The 8,022-nt window shown below is 39.6% G+C and overlaps 1 long non-coding RNA gene across 1 annotated transcript; it reads right to left on the reverse strand.

Annotated features, from left to right (window-relative positions):
* LOC100517320 lies at positions 1,428-7,075 on the reverse strand. Its single transcript, XR_301109.3, has 3 exons — positions 4,424-7,075; positions 3,083-3,176; positions 1,428-2,649 (listed from the first exon to the last, which is right to left on the reverse strand). It is a non-coding gene; the product is annotated as an uncharacterized LOC100517320 (long non-coding RNA).

Raw genomic sequence — 8,022 nt, forward strand, 5'->3', positions numbered from 1 at the left:
GGACTAAAGCAACTTATTCCAAAACTGGCCAATTCCTCCAAATTCCCCCAAGCTCCGGCCACAGGAAATCCCAGCTGCTATGACCTCCCATATGGGTTGGGGTGATTCAAGGGCAGGACAGGCCTCTGATCCTCTGATTTTTAATTTTATTTATTTATTTATTTATTTTTGTCTTTTTGCCTTTTCTAGGGCCGCTCCCACAGCATATGGAGGTTCCCAGGCTAGGGGTAAAATCGGAGCTGTAGCTGCCAACTTTCACCAGAGCCACAGCAACTTGGGATCTGAGCCACGTCTGCGACCTACACCACAGCTCACGGCAACGCCGGATCCTTAATCCACTGAGCAAGGCCAGGGATTGAACCTGCAACCTCATGGTTCCTAGTCGGATTCGTTACCCACTGCACCATGATGGGAACTCCACGATCCTCTGATTTTTAATAAAAAACAATAATAGGAATGATTCTATAGCAAATCTTTACCTCTTCTTCAATAAATAACAATTTCTCTACAGACAAGTTCATGGAAGAATTATTTTTCGTCTGTTAAGAGAGTTTCCAGGAGTTCCCACTGTGGCTAAGGAGTAACAAATCCAACTAGTATCCATGAGGACTCCGGTTAGATCCCTGGCCTTGCTCAGCAGGTTAAGGATCCTGCATTGCCATCACTTCCAATAGCCCTTTAAAAATCTACCACTTAGCGGCCAAAATGAAGGCTCTTGTGTGATTTGAAAGTTCTCTCTTTTCACTTTTCTTACTTAAACAAGCACTTGCTGCAGACCTACTACTCAGCCAATCTTGTCCCAGATTCTAAGGCTATAGGGATGTGTAAGTTGTAGTCTTCCTCCTACATTGGCTCCCAGGAGCCGAGTGACAGTGGGAAGGAAGTAGTTAAAATTCCATGGAAAACATGAAGTGAATGGATAAACAAAGTGGAGTGCTGCCAGGCAATGGAATATTACACGGAGATGAGAAGAAACGAGGCTTCAAGCCAAGACATGACATGGAGGAGACGTCAATGCAAATTACTAAGTGAAAGAAGCCAAGTGAAAAGGCTACATACTGCAATTCCAACTACGTGACATTCTGGAGGAGGCAAAACTATGCCGACAGTAAAAGATCAGTTATTAAGACATAAAAACAGATTTGTGGTTGCCAAGGGAAGGGAGAGAGGGAGGGGTGTATTGGAAGTAATGGATTAGCAGAAGCAAACTATTATATATAGAAGGGATAAACAACAAGGTCCTACTGCATGGCACAAAGAACTGTATGTTCAAAATCCTCCAATAAGCCAAAATGGAAAAGAATATGAAAAAGAATATGTGTGTGTTTGTGTGTGTATATACACAATACATATATATATATACACACACACACACACATCTGAATCACTTTGATGCTCAGCAGAAATTAACACAACATTGTAAATTAACTACACTTCAATAAATTAAACTTAAAAAAAAGATCAATGGTTGCCAGGGTTGGGGGGAGGGGAGGGATGAATAGACAGAACAGAGAGGGGTTCGACGGCAGGGAAATTATTCTGTACAATGCTAGGATGTTGGATACATGATATTATATGTCATCGAAACCCACAGGCGTACAACACAAAGACTGGACCTTAAACTATGGACTTTAGTTTATGATAATGTATCAATGTTGGCTTATCAATAAAACACATAGTGGAAGACATTAGTGAAGAACATGTGGGGAATCTCAGCTCTCTATGGTCAATTGTTCTGTAAACCTAAAGTTGTTCTAAGAAATAATGTTAATTTAAAATAAAAAACTATATAGGAGAAGCCACTTTTAGTACCTGGTTTTCCACCAATTCTGTCAGTTAACAACAACTAATAGCAACCATTCTATGTTTTATAGACATAGTGGCACTTAATATTCACAGCAATCTGTTAGTATGCCCAATTTGCAGATGATAAAACTGAGGCAGGGAAGGTGAACTGTTTGCCTAAACTTACAAAGTTTGTTGTTGGCTGGCCCAGGTTTGTTGGACTCCAGAACCTAGGTTTTAACCTCAGTCATCCACTTATTGCCTCTTCCCGAGAGGAGGCCACTTAAATGCTTGAGAAAAAGGGAACTGATTAATCCCACCTTGGGTGGGATGGGAATGGAATCCTTGAGCCCTTCCTGTGTCAGGGTTAATGTGATTTAGACCACGTAGGACTGGACATCGGCAGACAAACTGAAGTCCATACCCACCATGCCCCAAGATAAAATAGATCAAGCCTGGGCTGAAAATGTACAGGTAATTAGGAAGCAGTGACTCTTCAATACTGAAATCTTTACAAATTGCTGTTGATCCAGGCAAAGAGAGAAAAAGTTCTCTTAAAAATAACAATAATTTACAAGCAATAATCACTCTAAATAAATGACTGGACAAATTTAATGACTTGAAGCTAATCTTTAAACTATCAAGCTATGACACCCCCCAAGGCTGTCATTAGTCTTCCCAATGCAGTATGTACCAATATCCTACTAATACATAATGAACCAGTTCCAAGTAATTCCTATTCCAGTAGTCTTGTCCATCCAAAATGAAATGTAAGATGCCAAACATCTAGTGGTACAGAGGGATGTTATCTGCATAACGATGCACGGTCACAGGGTCAACCCAATACCCAGGCAGTCACTCCCACTGCAAAGAGAAGGAAGGAGCAAAAGTTAATTTGCTTTCCAATGTTAAAAGACAAATCGTGATTTAATCTAAAAAGTGGCTTAACCCATATCTAAATTTCAATGCACTGCATAGCTCTTATTTATATTGTTCAAAATTATAATTATTTGCCTTAAATGTTTCCCCAGTAATATTTGATAGCCTGAGTTAGGCTATAACTTATTTACACAGCTAAACTTTTATTGTCTCAAGCAATAAACCTACATAAAATTACTCATTAGACTAAGCATGAATTAAGGCATGAGAAAATGTCATATCACTTTTTGATTCTACACACCTATCAGAGTAGGAATTTGTTACACACTGTCATTAAACACATCTGATAAATTAATAAGAAATCAAAGGAACCCAGAAGTGAGAGGGGAAAATGCGATTCCTGCAAACAAAAACTTACTTGAATGTTTTCCTACTTCTGAGAAATTTGGGGTCAGCTCTTGACAGTGTTCATATGATTTGGTCCCATATCCTATGGTCAGTTCAGTTTGCTCCTTAAATGGAAATCATAAATACATGCATTGACTTAAAGTGTCAGCCATGTAAACAAGGGATCTCCACACTGCCAAGGCTGACCAAGTGCAAATAGGCTTAAAAACATGATATTTTTTTAAGTTTTTTTTTTGGGGGGGGGGCTGTACCCACAGCATCTGGAATTTCTCAGGCCAGGCAGGGATCAGACCCACACCACAGCAATGACCCAAGTCGCAGCAGCGACCACACTGAATACTTAACCTGCAGAGCTACCAGGGAACTCCTAAAAAGTTTACTGAAAAGATGAAGGGGAGAAAATCATGCTCTAAAAATGTTTTGGAATCCTCAAATCCATAGGGAAAATATATAAATTAAAATATCTTTGCAAACAGACATGAAAAGAATTTGTACACAACTACAGCATCTTGATACTATTTAAACAAAAGTTTTCTCAATGTTTAAAAGAATATAATACATTAGGAACTGGTTTTTCACCTTTAGCTTAAGGTTGAGAATTAAACCACATGACAAAACCAAAAGCATTTTCAAAGATAATTTAGAAGTCATGCCAATTTATACAGGGAGGTAATATTATCATATTACCTTCTCTTAATTGATAATAAGCTACATTCATTACATACAGACGTGTTTCCTCTTTATCAACAAAGAGAAATCAATTACACCATTTATCTAATTTCTTTATTCACACGCTTCTTTTAATTTCTGACATATTTTTCTCTGAAACAGTTGCAAGGCACTTGCAAACACACCCAAGTTAACACAGTTATCACATCTCAAGCATTTGAAGATATAAGCAGTGGAGGCACTGTCAGTATGCAGTGCCCTCTGCTGGCCAATTTATGTAACGTTGTGATTAAGCAAAGTTCTTGAGTATTGATGTTAAAGTGGGAAAAAGAAAGGAAAAAAAACTAAGATATTTTTCGGAATTAGAAATATAATTCCAGAGAGTCATCATTCACTGCTGTCATTCATTTACTGAACAAGTGTTTACTTTATTGAACAAAACAAATGGAATGCTACCTTGTGCAAAGAAATTTCCATTGCAAAAAACAGTGTTTAGTGCTTGTTTCGGCAGCACATATACTAAAAATAGAGAGTGTTTAGAGAATTAGGCTTATTACTCCTGCTGAAAGTTCCAGGTCAAAAGGTACCCCATCTATAATCCCTTTCTCAATGTACTTGAACTCCTTCAATATTCCACAGCCCCTCCTCAGCTACACTAACCACCTGCGCTGTAATCTCTTACCTGTGTCTTCTCCATTGGAACTGTGAGCTCATCCATGGCAGGGGTACAAGTGGCTCATCTTTGAAGCTTTGAACATTATAAAAGTTCCATTAAGGTCTGTCTGATTTTCTCGAGTGCTGCAGAATTAGGGCCAAATTGCACAATACTGCAATAAGCTTCCTGGTGATGGATGTAGACAGACGTCCTGGGCTCCAGAGCATAACAGGATTTTTAATAGTAGTAAGAGGTGAGGAAGAAAAGAATATGTGTAACATCATAAACCTCTGATACTGCGTTCAATAATTTTAGAAACGAAAACAGGTACAACACTGTGCTCAGACTGAGATGGGTTCCTGCCTACAACCCCCATTTGGGTTTCAGGCCAGATTCTCTGGTTCACCAGAGACCAGCAAGTGGGGGCGGGGGTGTGGGGGTGGGGGGAGAAGGCTTGTGGGACAAGGTAGATTAACCTCTGGGGGAGGAAGAGGCAGACTTCAGTGACACAGGTTGGGGAGGGAGAGGGGGATAAATGGGCCTGTGGGACTAGGACAAGAGCATTCTGGGCTCCTCTTTAGGACTCAAATTGATTGCATTTTAACTGGAGTGAAACAGAAGTCACTTTAATAAATCCTTGAGATTCACATTCTGCAAGGTGCTGTAGGAAGATAGAAAGATAACCCAGATCTCTGTGGATGACCATTTAAACCATACACCCAGAAGCCTTTCAAGAAACAAAACCTAGAAATAATAAACTGTGTGATTTGACTACATAAATTAGTTTTTACCATGCCAAACAATATCACCTAAATGCCAAAACATAAGTGACAAATTGCAAACGTTTTTTCAACATGCATGAAAAGGCTAAAGTCTTTACTATTTAAAAAGTATTTATGCAAACCAGAAAGAAAAATACTAACCATCTACTAAGACACATGGGCAATTTTCAGAGAGAAAGGAAATACAGATTGCCTTTAAGCATATGTAAATATGCTCAACCTCACTAATGACTAATGAAATGCAAATAAGATGCCTTTTAATCTGAAAACTCTCAAACTGTAAATGTAAAAATATTTTATAATCTTTGTTTATTAAAGCAGGTACAGGCAAACAACCTTTCTAACATATTGTTGGTGAGAAAAAAAATTCCTACAACTTTTACGGAGGACAGTTTGGCAATGTTTATCATATCCATCTTACATAGACGCCCACTTGTATCTAGGCATTCATCTTACACATCAATTCACGCTGGTACAAAGATATTCATTGCATCATACGTTGTAACAGCAAAAGAGCTGGAAACAACAGAAATGTCCATCACGGGGGCTAAGTCAATAAATCCTGGTACCTCCACCTATACTGAATTTGTAGCAGGAGTAGAATTAGATGCACCAATAATGGAAAGATTTCTGAGACGCTATTTGTTGGAAAAATGAGCAGAGTCAAGAATATCATACCTCCTCATCTTGTGTTTAAAAACAGATAGTCATGCTTGTTTATCAACAGCACTGCTGCTCTGAGAAGTGAGGAATGATCTCTGGGAAGTGGGACTGGGGAGGAAAGAGTTGGGTGGGGGGACCCTTAGTTTCCACTTTATAGTATGTACTCTGGTATTGCTTGGTGATTTTTAACCATATTCTTATTTTACTCTTTCAAAAAATAAATGTTAAAAACTACAATATAAAAATTTAAAAAGAACTCTCTTCGGAAACTCTGCATCTACAGTGTGAATTGCGTAATAATGGACATAAGGAAGTCATTCCGTCATAGCTTTTAATTTGTCAAATGTAGCCAAGAGAAGAGGGTTGTGAGACTGAGAACAGGAGCTCAGGGCTCCCAGAAAGGGACACACGCAGATGCTTAAGAATGAAACTGGGATGCAGGGACTTCAGCGGCCACTTGGCTCTCCGCTCCACCCCCCACCCATGGGCCCTGCCACCCAGGAGTGGAGCACACCTGGCAGAAGAACTGTCCGAGGGTTCAGGGGCCCAGCGGTGCTGGGGGCCTTTGAGTGCAGTACAGAAGGCCCCTCTGGGACACTGCCAGCCATCAGCGGCTCCAGGGCTTTAACTCTGCATTGGCCTATGCCCTGACTGTATGGGACAGTGATGACCCTGTGATTCCCATGGAGCTGGAGGAACTGCATACCAAGCAAAAACTCTTGTACTGTGTGCTTTCAGGAAAATAAAACAGAAGAACAAAAATTAACAAATATTATCCAGCACCCTCCCTTCATCTCCGTCAAAGCAACACCTATGCCAAGAGCTGTTCTGTCCTTGGCACTCAACACCAAGGGTCTTGCCCAGATATTAACACAGAATCCACAAAAATACACAGCACAGGCCTGTCCTCCACAGCGCTGGCCATTGGCTACTGCAACCTCCACCACCAGTTTGAATATGTGATGATGGAATCTTGCCAAGAGTTCAATTGCCTGGTTCCCTGGACAAAATGTGTCCATTTTACAGCTAGTAATCAAATACATAAATTGTATCCTTTATTCTTTAAGGAATTTACCATTCCATGTTCCCTCTGAAATTTTGGTCACTTCTCCACCATCAACCCCTCCACTGCCTCAAAAAAAAGACCATGTTTAAAGTAGAAAATCTGTCGTGGCTCAGCAGAAACAAATCTGACAATATCCATGGGGATGCAGGTTTGATCCTTGGCTTCACTCTGTGGGTTAAGGATCCGGCATTGCTGTGGCTGTGGTGTAGGCCAGAGGCTACAGCTCCAAATCGACCCCTAGCCTGGGAACCTCCATATGCCATGGGTGCAGCCCTAAAAAGACAAAAAAAAAGAAAAGAAAAAAAAAAGAAAGTGAAAAAAAAAAAAACAGAAAATCTTTAATTTGTAGTTATTCTAAAAACCTTCAGTTGGTTTCTTAAAAAGGTGATGATGCCTTGTTTTCTTTTTTTAACTTGTTCTTTTTCTCAAATTTTAATTAGCATATTGTTGACCTACAATGTTGTATTATTAGTTTCAGGTGTACAGCAAAGTGAATCAGTCATATAAATAAATGTACTATATAGGTTATTACAAGCTATTGAGTAGATTTTCCTGTGCTATACAGCAGATTCTCATTAATCATCTATTATATACAGTGGTATGTATATGTTATTCCTACCCTTCCAATTCTTCCCTCCCCTCAATAGTTTCACCTATCGCATGACTCAGAGCCTTGGTGGGTTGATGTCACCACTGTTATTTATGTATATGCCTTGTCATATTTATGGGATGACACTATCTAATACAATGTACCTAGCAGGATCTCAATAAATACTAACTGAATCAATGAAGTGACTTAGTGGTTATGACTGCAAATTAACTAGGCACTACTCAAAATTATTATTGAAGAAGTATCCTGGGGTAAAAGAAGGCATTATGCATAAAATTATGACCTGTTTATTTACTCACCCATTCACAGGGTAAGCCCTCCATGTTTGTCCCACCACTTAAAATAGAACAAGTCTACTTTTTTTATTTTTTTTATTTTTATTTTTGGCCCTCCCAACACTTGGCACATGGAGTTCCCTGGCCAGGGACCAGATCCCAGCAGCAGTTGAGACCTATGATGCAGTTGCAGCAATTCCGGATCCTTAACACATGGTGCCAGCCTAGGG

Source organism: Sus scrofa, chromosome 1 (assembly GCF_000003025.6).
Source record: "Sus scrofa isolate TJ Tabasco breed Duroc chromosome 1, Sscrofa11.1, whole genome shotgun sequence".
Taxonomy (NCBI): Eukaryota; Metazoa; Chordata; class Mammalia; order Artiodactyla; family Suidae; genus Sus; species Sus scrofa.